A 10,539-nucleotide genomic window follows, 5' to 3' on the forward strand; every position below is an offset into this window, starting at 1 on the left:
GAGCATCATCCTGAGCCAGACTTCCCCAGCCCAGAGTTTCCTGCCCCAGCACCAGCCAGTGGTGGTTGCGTTCCTGAAAATGCTGGCCGGCCCTAAGAAATGGACCACAGAGGCAAACTAGACCAGCGCCAAGGAGTAGTGGTGAAACCAATCACGGCAAATGGCTACAATGACATTCCCTCGGTGGAGAAAGGGCCTCGGTGACCAAGCAGAGGAGTAGAGATTGATAGAGTCAGAGATTAGGAACCACTGTAACCATTTATTTAGGGACAGAGGTTTCCTTTGACTAATATTGAGAAACTAGAGCCCTTTAGTTGACAAGGCAAATGAGTTGCTTCCCTTAATTAAAGGAAGTCCTGCCGACAGCCCAGTGAAACATATTTTTGTGTTAACCAGGCCAACAGGGAAGGCGTCCAATTTACCCCCTCCCAAAGTCTTGGTTGAACTCCACCCCACACTGGCCCAAGGCTATTTGGTTTGGAAGCTGCCAGTCCATCCTCTTCTGTGGCTTCTGTTCACACTCTCACTGGCCTTGGGGGATTGTAATGTCAGAATAGTCAAGGACTGCAGCTCGCTGGCCAAAACCAAATGGTACTGCCCCACGCTGCACTAACATGATCTTCCCCACCCCCCACCCTCCGCCGCTACACACACACACACACACACACACACGCACGCACGCACGCACGCACACACACGCACACACTGGGCGCAGCTGGCTTTTCCCCATCACAGAACTCAATTTTACAATCTAGGATTGGAAGATGCCCAAGATGAGAGAAACGATTGGGCTGGGGATGTGGTTGGAGGATGCAAAAAGGCAGAACCCAAGACTTGGGTGAATGCTGAAATGGAATTAGTCAGAATCTATAGAATTTTGGAGAGAGTAGCCAGCAACTTGCTCCACAAATCCTGGGCTCCTGGATCAAAGGCTCCTTACCACTGTCCCCACAAACTTTTGAAGGAGGTCAAAACTTCTGAAGAAGTAAAATGTACCACTTTACCCAGAATATGAAACCCCCCCCAAAAAAATAGTACAGACAGAAAACTTTCACAAAAATCTACAGGTGGTGGACCTCTAACTCCCTGAGGGCTGAGATCATGTTTCTTATTGTTCACCGTTATGACCCCAGGATCTAACATCGGATCCAGCATACAGTAGGAGCTCAGTAAATGTTTGTTGAATGAAAAATGAACCTCAGTAATAATAATGATAATGATAATAATAATAATGACAGCATTAAGTATTCGTTGAGTCCCAACCATACGCCAGGCAGTGTTCTAAGTACTTCACATGCGTTAACTAGCTGATGGAATCCTCACAACAACCCTCTAAAGTAGGCCTACCATTATTCCCATTTTCTGGAGCAGGAAAGCAAGGCTCAGGGGGACTGGGCCTTGCCCAAGGGTATACAACTAGTAAGCACAGAGCTTGAAGGAATGGCTACTTCCTCGGGGAAAGAAGGAACACGCTGGCGATCTCTTGACCTTTTGTGGTCTCTTAGCGTTCATAACGATCAACCAAGTGCACTATGAGGCAAGACACTCGGTAACTATTCTTTATTATTTCCCCTGCCTGGGATGCTATCAATTTCCTCTTATCATCCTACCACAGATGCGCACATTGCTCCCTTCTTCCTATTCAAATCCTACTCATTCTTCAAGAGCCAGCTCAAATTTCACCTCTTTTACTAAGCTTGTGCTGAGGAGGCTTGCTCTCTCCCACTTTGGAACTCATATAGCACCTATGGGCCATACCACTCATTTGGTCCTCGAAAGCTACTTAGCATGCTGGTTAAGAGCCAGACTTTAGAATCAGAGCAGGATTTAAATTCCAGCTCGGCCAATTTACTAGGTGTGCGACTGTGGGCAAGTTACTTAACCTCTCCCTCCAGGAGCATGATCTTTGAACTGGAAAGAGAATTACAGCCGAGATAGATGAGGAGATAATAAGGGAGTACTTAGTTGCCTTCAATGAGTTCAAGTTTCCAGGCCCAGACAAAATACATCCGAGGCTACTAAGAGAATGTGCAGATGTGATCCCAGAGCCAGTCTTACTAACCTTTGAGAAATTATGGCAAAGGGAAGAGGTGAGAGAGGCAGAGAGGCAGGCAAACGTTGTGATTTTCAGTAAAGGGGGGAGTGGTGCTTCAGGGCTCAAGATGTTGATCCTGGAAACTGCAGATCAGTGAGCATGGCATTGGTCTTTGGCAAAAGTATAGAATGCACTATTAAGCAGGTGATTTTTAAGGCTTTAGAAAGGGAGCGGAAATCACTAGGGGTAAGCATGAACTCACTAAAAGCAAGTCATGCTTCACTAAACCCATTTCCTTTTTTGAATGGGTATCTAAAAGGGTAGACGAAGGGCATACTGTAGCGTAATGTATTTGAATTTCAGCGAGACATTTGAGAAAGTCTTATGATATCCTCGTGGAGAAGATGGGAAAATAGGAGCTGGGTCGGAGCAGAAGCAATGTGGGCTGCTTCAAGTTTGGACAATCTTATTAAAAGTGCTTGTTAAGAAGGGGAGGACGCCAGGGTTACGGTGCAATGTTCAGTCCTGGTCTCGATCTCTTCAATAATTGTATTAGTCTGGTTGATCAAATATGGTGATAAAAGAATCTTCCTGATACAGAGTGTGCACTGTCAGTGGAGGTGACAGCGCCCCCAAGAGGGCAAAAACTGCTTCTTGGGGAGTGGAAAAAAATTTTTTTTATATATAGGGCACAGATATGCATAGAGTATATAAACATAAGCACAGCACATCTGTGCTATGAAAATCCCATGGAAATATTAGAAAATAATGTCTTAAAAGGCCCTTTAGAGGTGTTATCATGAAAAAAAGGTTGAGAAACAGTGATATAAACAATATGTTTTACATGAAAGACTCAAGATCTAAATAAAATTCCAAGGGATACACTGAAATAAAAAGTAAACAAGGCGATGGTTCTTGGGAATGCATGTAAAGCCCAGCATCTAGGTTAAAATAAAAGTCAGTTGTATAAGCACAGAATCAGGCAAATAATAGTAGTTCATACAAGACACAGAAGACAGATTTTTTTAAGATTTTATTTATTTCTTTGACAGAGAGAGTTGAGAGAGAAAGAGAGACAGCGAGAGAGGCAACACAAGCAGGGAAGCAGGGGGAGAGGGAGAGGGAGAAGCAGGCTCCCCCCCCCCCCCCCCCCCGCCCCGGAGCAGGGAGCCAGATGCGGGGCTCAATCCCAGGACACCGGGATCACGACCTGAGCCGAAGGCTGACGCTTAACGACTGAGCCACCCAGGCGCCCCGGAAGACAGATTTAATTGAGCTACAGGATCTGCTCAGAAGACAACCAGAATGGCCAAGATCTGGAAACTGTGTCCCATTAAGCATGGCTTAAGTGAACTGAGGCTATTTAGGAGGACAGAAGGCTTGGGGTGACATGACAAATATTGTAGGCGTCTGTCATGTGAGAGAGGAATTAGAAACAGTTTGTGTGAAGCTGATTTTTGCTCAAAGGAATACGTTTTTAACGACCGGGGGGGGGGGGTGCTCAAACTTGGAACAAGCTGCTTTACAGAGCTTCTCAGATTCTATGATTCCCTACTCATTTGAAAATTAGGGAGGTAGAAAAGACAGCTGAAGAAGATGACCCCAGAAAAAACACCGCCCCACCCCACCCCACCCCCCCCCCGCTTGGTTTCAAAGCCCAAATCCCACAACATGGGGGATACTTGCTTGAGAAATCTGTCACTCAATTACCAAACTGGGTGCCACTATTTAAAGCCCTGATTCTCCTGGGCTTTGGTGTTTTGTATTGCCCCCTACCTCTAGCTCAGTTTCCATTAGGCATAGAGGAGGAAAAGGCACAGAGGGAGTTATGGGGAAAAGCCAAGAGGGAGGTCTCAGAGACCAGAGTCACAGAATTGCTCAGCTCCGTCTCATGAAAATATCATGGTATGGGGCCAGTGAGTAGAGAGAAGCACACTTTCTTTCCTTCTTGGAGTCCTTGCTCACTTGTTCTCTCTCTCTCTCTCTCTCTCCCTTCCTCCCTCCTTCCCACTCCCTCTCTCCCTCTCCCCCCTCCCTCCCTCCTGTCAGTCAACTAGCCAGAAGGAGGGTTGGCACAGGGATAGGGGCCCCAGAGTGATCATTTCAGGTCAAAAGGTTGACACCACATTGGTCAGGCGAGCTGGGGAGGGAATGAGATGATGAGTCTTCACAGGTTGTGAAAATTGAAACAAACAAAACCACTTGGGAATGGCATCCCTGGGACTGTGTGCCAGTGAATGTCTCAGGGAACGGGGCCTTGACGGGGATGCAGCAGAGTCTTTTACAGGTATTCCCCTGAAGTAGCCCCCAAAGCCTCTTGGCCTTTCAGAGCAGATACTTACTTGCTCTGCTTTTCGCCTCACAGGGCCAGGCAGAATCGCCAGGGCCCCCTTGCTGGAAATTAGGCTTCCTACAACTAACTGCCTTGGAATCAAACTCCACTCCCTTCCCTCTTCATGCTCCCTTCTCTCTGCCCTCGGCCAGAAGTAACCTGTGGCTTCACAAAGCAAACTTTTTCTTCCCTGTGCCCCATCAGCTCCACTTTCTCTCCCACTCACTTGCAGGATCTGAGTGAGATCCGTGTACAGGGGCCATGTCTGCAGCCCGGCCCATGAGAACTTTGTTGACACTTCAAGATTTTTCTCTCCGTGTCCTCTCTCGAGTCATGTCCACATCTGCACTCTTAACCCCGGGACAGAAAAGTCAGGAATCTATCAGAGCCCTCCCTGAAAGTCCTCTTGCTCCTCGGAACAGAGAGAGCTTTCAAACGTGGCTTCCTGAGTTTTCCAATTTGCTGGTGGGTGGATCTGGAGTGGGTGTCCCGTCTGCACATCTGGCAGGGGGCGCTTTCCAGATTTTCCTCATGACTCAGGATCAGTTTCTGACTGCGAGGCGGGGCAAAGGCTCCTGAAGTTTCTGCGAGGCACCTCCCCCTGTGAGCAGAGCTTGGTACAGCCCAAATAGTTTTCAGGTTAAGAAAGCCAGGATCTTTGTGCAGCGGCACTGACTGAGCGGACTTTGTAGGGGTTACCTGGCCAAGAGCGGCGGCGGCGGCGGCGGCGGCGGCGGGGCGCCTGGGCTAACTCAGGTGAGCAGGGAGGGCATTTGCACACTTCTATTTGCTGGATAACTTGGAGGCTAGAGGAGGTGAAGCAACTGAAACTTTATAGTTAGTCCAGCTCGGCAGCTATCATTTTTATGAGTTGTCGGAATCCAGTAGGCGTGCGGAATAGTTTGCAAACTTCAAAACGAATGGGACACTTTGTGATCCGGGGAATTGAGGTTGTCTGGCGATGAGATTTTTCTAGTGATATCCGGTCAGCTGTGTGTGGGGTTGTTTGTTGTTGTTGGTGGTGGTTTTGTTTGTTTGTTTGGTTGGTTTTTTGTTTTTTTGTTTTTGTTTTTTTTTGGCTTCTCATGACCCAAAGTACCTGAGAAGGAAGAACAAACCTGGGAGGGAGGTGTGGAAGGAGAAACCCTCCCAAGGCTGACAGGGCTTCCTTCTGGCTTCGGCTGACCCACAGTTGTGGGCAAATTATTGAAAGGCAGGCATAATCGTGGCTCCACACTGTGTACCAAAGGTCTTTAAAAGCCCTGGGAGTGGGGTGCACGGGCTGTGCGCTCTTGCACAAGAGAGAGTGGCAGTGGAGGCTATCCTGCCCGCGCGGCCGGGGGTCCTCCTGCCCTGGTGACAGGTTGATCTTCTTCGTCTCTGATTTTCGCTCTAGCTTAAACTTTGATTTGCAGCTGGGGCTCTACCCCCTTCCTCCCCACTCCGCTGCCACTCACAGCCCAGGGGCTTAACTGGGCTACTTGACCAGAGTGGGGCGGAGGGGGGAGGGCAGCAAAAGGATCCGAGTATTGCAATGGAAAATTTGTTCTGAGGATTTGGAGCCTGCCGTCTGGGGACGATCATCTAGGAAAATGAAACAAATTCTAACATCCCGTCGGTCACCTCTGGCTTCAGGATAAAGCATCGTGGTTTGTATTCATGTTTTACTGAAATATGGCTAACGTCTCATTTGCTAATCTCGGTTGTGCAATGAAGGACATTGTATGGGGGAGGGATTAGAAAAAGATTCTTTGGGTGTGGGGCTGGGGGGGGTACTGCTAATTAACTCCTCTGCCAGTTTGTGTGCATGTGCGCGTGTGCACGTGTGAATACTTGGAATTTGAATAGTGTTCTTTATTTATCCTTACAGAGTCCCTAGCAGGCCACGGAAAAGTCTAAACACTTGCCTCGGCAGGAATAGGTTAAAAAAAAAAAAAAAAAAAGGCTTTCCGTGTCCTTGGGTGTTTTTGGTTCCTAAATTAAAAGCAGGGGACAAAAAGTCCCTTTGTGACCCCCAAACAGTGTTTCCTTGATTAGCTTTGATTTGAAATCATCACACCTTCTGACAGCTTGCAATTCAAACACAAAACTCCCGCGTGCATTCTTGTGAGAAGACAATGAGAATTCTCAAAAGCAGGAGGTCTGAGTTTTCGGGCCAGCTCTGTCACTAACTGTGTATGTAACCTTGGGCCTGGGCTTTCACCTTTTTGTGAAAGCAAGGAGTTGGGCGTCGTGATTTCTAAGAGTCCTTCCAGCCTAACATTCTGTAAAAATTGGAAAGTGGATTCTCGCAAGGCTGTAAAATTAGAGTTATAGGATGGGCTTGTTCATCCAAGAGGGGAAAAAAACGGGTAGTGGGGCAAGCCAGCCAAAAAGGAGAGGTGGAAGAGAGAGGGGGTATCGAATGGCAGAGGGGCCATTTTATATTGGTCTTTCAAATGTCGGTGAGTGTCTTCGTTAAGGCAGGTGACCACATCTCATTTTCCGCTAAGGACAGAGATGAGATTTAATTTGCTAAAAATGAATGTTTTCTAATACTGCTGCTGGACATTGGTCTTATCTTTAAAAGTTAAAAGTATGTTCATATGCTTAATTTTATTCGATCCCCCCCTCAACCAGCACGACACTCTGAGGTATACAGGACAGCCCTCGTATTTCCTTTGTGCTGATGGGGAAACTGAGGGATAGAGCTGTTACCTACGCTAAATGGTGGTATCTGGGACTTGATCTTGGGTCTGCTGACCACTTGTGTTCTTTTTATGATTCTGGATTGTTTTGTATTCTTCGATAAAGTTCTTCAACAATGGAATTAAAGGGAATTGTGCACTCTTTTTCTTTCTTCTTCCAATTTCTTTGAACAGTCTTCTCTCTGGATGGAGTAGATGTGTCCCAGATAAGGCTGGATCCGAGGACTTTTATGGTCCCGTTCCAACCCCAGGATATCTGGCCAACAAGTGGAATCTGGTCAGCCATATGTTCCCTGGTAGATGCGTGTGCATAGATGTGGGCTATGACTCTGCCTGTGTAGCCATGGGAGGCACTATTCTCCGGGAAACATGCCTGTCATCCTTGCACGGGGGCCACACTCATCTTCTCAGTATCGTCCCCATTTTAGTGTATGTGCTGCCGAAGCCAGCGCTCTGTGTACCGTGGACGCCGAGTTTTTTATTACTTCTCCCCCCACCCGCCACACCACCCCCAGGTGTGAGACTAAAGTGGTGCCTACTTCATGCCTGGGCAGAGTTAGGTCTTCTGCATTCAGTTTGCTCTGAAAACTCCTAATTGCTGTTACCTCCTATTTTGCTTTGAGGACAGCACAAGGGGGAACTGGGGGCGGGTGGGGGGGAGAGGGAGGGAGGGAAACATGCCAAGGCCACCACCTAGGGAGCCATGTTCTCTCCCTCTCTTCCCCCTTAAATGCCCGCCCTTCCTCTCCCCCTCACCCCGGGCAAAAGCAGTTTGTAAACTGCAGACCGGATTTCCTCTCTCAGAGAACAGTTCTCTTTAAGAAACTGAGGCAGATTTCCTGTTTTAGAGCCAAATCTGTTTTCGATATTAAGGCTGACCCACAGGTGACGAACGAGTGATTTTCTTCTTAAGAGTTTGCCCAGCTCCCCTGCGATTTCCAGTCCAGCGAGTAGCAAAAACTCCATCGCCCCAACTGCAGCCCTTGTATTATTCTACGTGGCAGGCTCCCTCAACTTCCCCTGGCAGTCTCCAACTTTCCACCCTCTGGGACCCACCCCTCCCACTTGCCTGAGTTCACACAGCCTTTTTCATGCTCTATCTCTAGGCAGTGGGTCCTCATTGAAATCGTACTGCTAGAGACTGTCATCTTAATGCAAAACCCCGCACTCTGCTTCACCCAACCACCCAATACCTCCGACCCTCAGACCACAGGGTCCCTCCTCTTAGATGTGCCCGTTCCCTTTGTTAGCCAGAGGCTCCCTTTGGTTGATACCCGAAGCCCTAGCTTGGATTCTGTTTAGTGACTTTCTCAATATGCCATCTCTAACCTAAAGGCACTCTTGTCTTCACAGTTGGGTGCAGTAAGACGGTCAAGAAGCAGCAGTCCCTTCCCCACTCTCCTGGGCTCTGGCAGGGCAAATTGTTTGCGACCAACCCGACTTACAAATTTCTAGGTTTCCAGAAGGGTTTTTTTTTTTTTTTCCAGACTTACCTAATGAACCCTCTGAGGTGAAGGGTTCCGATTCTCCCATGATCATCAGACCATGGACATAAAGAACATTTTCAATATCCACCGTGGCAATAAGTGCTAGGCAGAGTGCCTCCAAGTTAGGTATCATGTTTGCTTTGGAGGGTTTTCCTCATTTGAGCTTAAAAAAAAAAAAAAGAAATCCCTTCAGTGACCAAAAGAAGCAGTGTGGTGTAAGGGGAAGGCTGCACACTGAATCTGACATTACACAGACCCGGGTTGGAGCCAGTTTTGCGTTTCTGGCTGCCCCTTCTGGGAGTTGCCATTTCTGCAGATACAAAATAAAGGGCACGGATAATGCCTCCTAAACATGGCTGTCACCAGGAGAACATGAACTAGAATGTGCGTTTCGGACAATACATGCAAGCATTAATTGTCTGCATAAGACATTCGTCCGTTCAACCGATATTTCCTGGACAGCGGTGGTGTGCCCAGCCCTATGCTGACAATGTGCATCTTGCCTTTACGGAGCCCTTTCCGCTTATTCAAAGTACTTTTACGCTAACCATCTCATTAGGTACAGCCACAGGGTAAGGAGGGCAGGATAGAGAACCCCACTCCCCTGATGAGAAAATCGAGGCACAAAGGAACCAAGCCAGCAATGGGGCGCAGTTCTATTCTGCAAGTCCAGCAGGACCTGAGCCTACAATTTGATTCGAATGAAAGCCTGTCAAATTTCGGGCTGATAGCCTGCTATTCCGTATTTACTGTGCACGCCCCAAATGCAAGTACCCTCGCCCAGAAGGCTTGCCCTATACACGTCAGCTGAGAATTCTGCCTCTGGAAGGGTCTACTGGGATCATACTGGTTTTTCAAATCAAGCCTGATTTTCTTGTCAGTTGATGCGGCTTCTGTCTGTAGATAGGCCCGCCTTATATAACAGGGACTTGCCATTTGACTGAGTAGCGAGGGAGGCATGGGGGCAGAGGGCCTTCCCAAGAACAGGAAATACGTATTTATCCAACACGTTCAAGGGCTAGGGGGTTCTGGCAAACTAAATACCCTAATTGCCCCAGACTATCCGCCATTTACAATCCCCAGCCTCTGGCAGCCCACCAACCCTTCCAGGGAGAGCCAGAGGCACAACAGTGTTTGTTATAAGTTAGAGCACATGTGAAAATTGGGGTCCATTTGTAACAGGCTCAAGAAAGGAGACTGGGTGTACATTCAGATTGGCTCCGATACTGCTTAATGGAAAATTATTACTGATACCTCTCATACCTCCAAATACAATGAAATACACTTTAATATTTGAAATACGTGAACAGAATTAAATCTGATGATTTAATCAGAATTAAATCTGATTTAAAGGCATTTTGGCATTTTGCAGTGTCCCATAACCTTCAATTTGAAAAACAAAGGTCAATCAATAAGGCTATATATTTAAAAAAAATAATAAAAACTATGGTTCTTTTCAGCTTCTTATTCCTTGGATTCAGGGAAAGGGTAAGTTTGTTTTTATATATTGTAGTTTGCAAATAATGTCGAATTCAATTTTTTTTATGGTTTTCAAATAGGAAGACTTCTTTTCTTTACCAGTAAGGCATCTCAATGTAATACTGAAAGGACATGAAATAAGACAGTAGAGAGGTCTGATTATTATTTCACTTTTTATAAAATAGTGACTCCCTCTTTATTAACTGGATTTTGAGCTGTGTTACCTACACAGACACTCTTTAAAGTACTAATTAGTTCTTTTCAAACTTCACCCACTTTTCAGCAGATACTCTGACCTTAGTCAGATATTTCCTGTTTCGACCCTCACGTAATCGTGAAATATAGACACAGTTATCCCTAAAAAATATTTTTTAAATAATTGGCACCATGTAAATGTCACAACCCTCCTCTTACTAACCATTGAGCGTCAAGGGAGAATAATTAAAATCATTACGAATTTATCTTTGTGAATCAGGCAAAGGCATTGAGAACCCTATTATCACCCCAAAGTTATTTAAA

At 46.7% G+C, this 10,539-nt stretch overlaps 1 non-coding gene across 1 annotated transcript; it reads right to left on the reverse strand.

Moving 5' to 3' along the window:
• Positions 1-7,397: 7,397 nt before the first annotated feature.
• Positions 7,398-7,506, reverse strand: LOC114200247 (U6 spliceosomal RNA). The gene has a single exon (XR_003607425.2). It is a non-coding gene; the product is annotated as a U6 spliceosomal RNA (small nuclear RNA).
• Between the last annotated feature and the right edge of the window lie 3,033 nt (positions 7,507-10,539).

Source organism: Eumetopias jubatus, unplaced genomic scaffold (assembly GCF_037043125.1).
Source record: "Eumetopias jubatus isolate StellerSeaLion01/CBP00866 unplaced genomic scaffold, mEumJub1_p1.0 scaffold_11, whole genome shotgun sequence".
NCBI classification, from domain to species: Eukaryota; Metazoa; Chordata; class Mammalia; order Carnivora; family Otariidae; genus Eumetopias; species Eumetopias jubatus.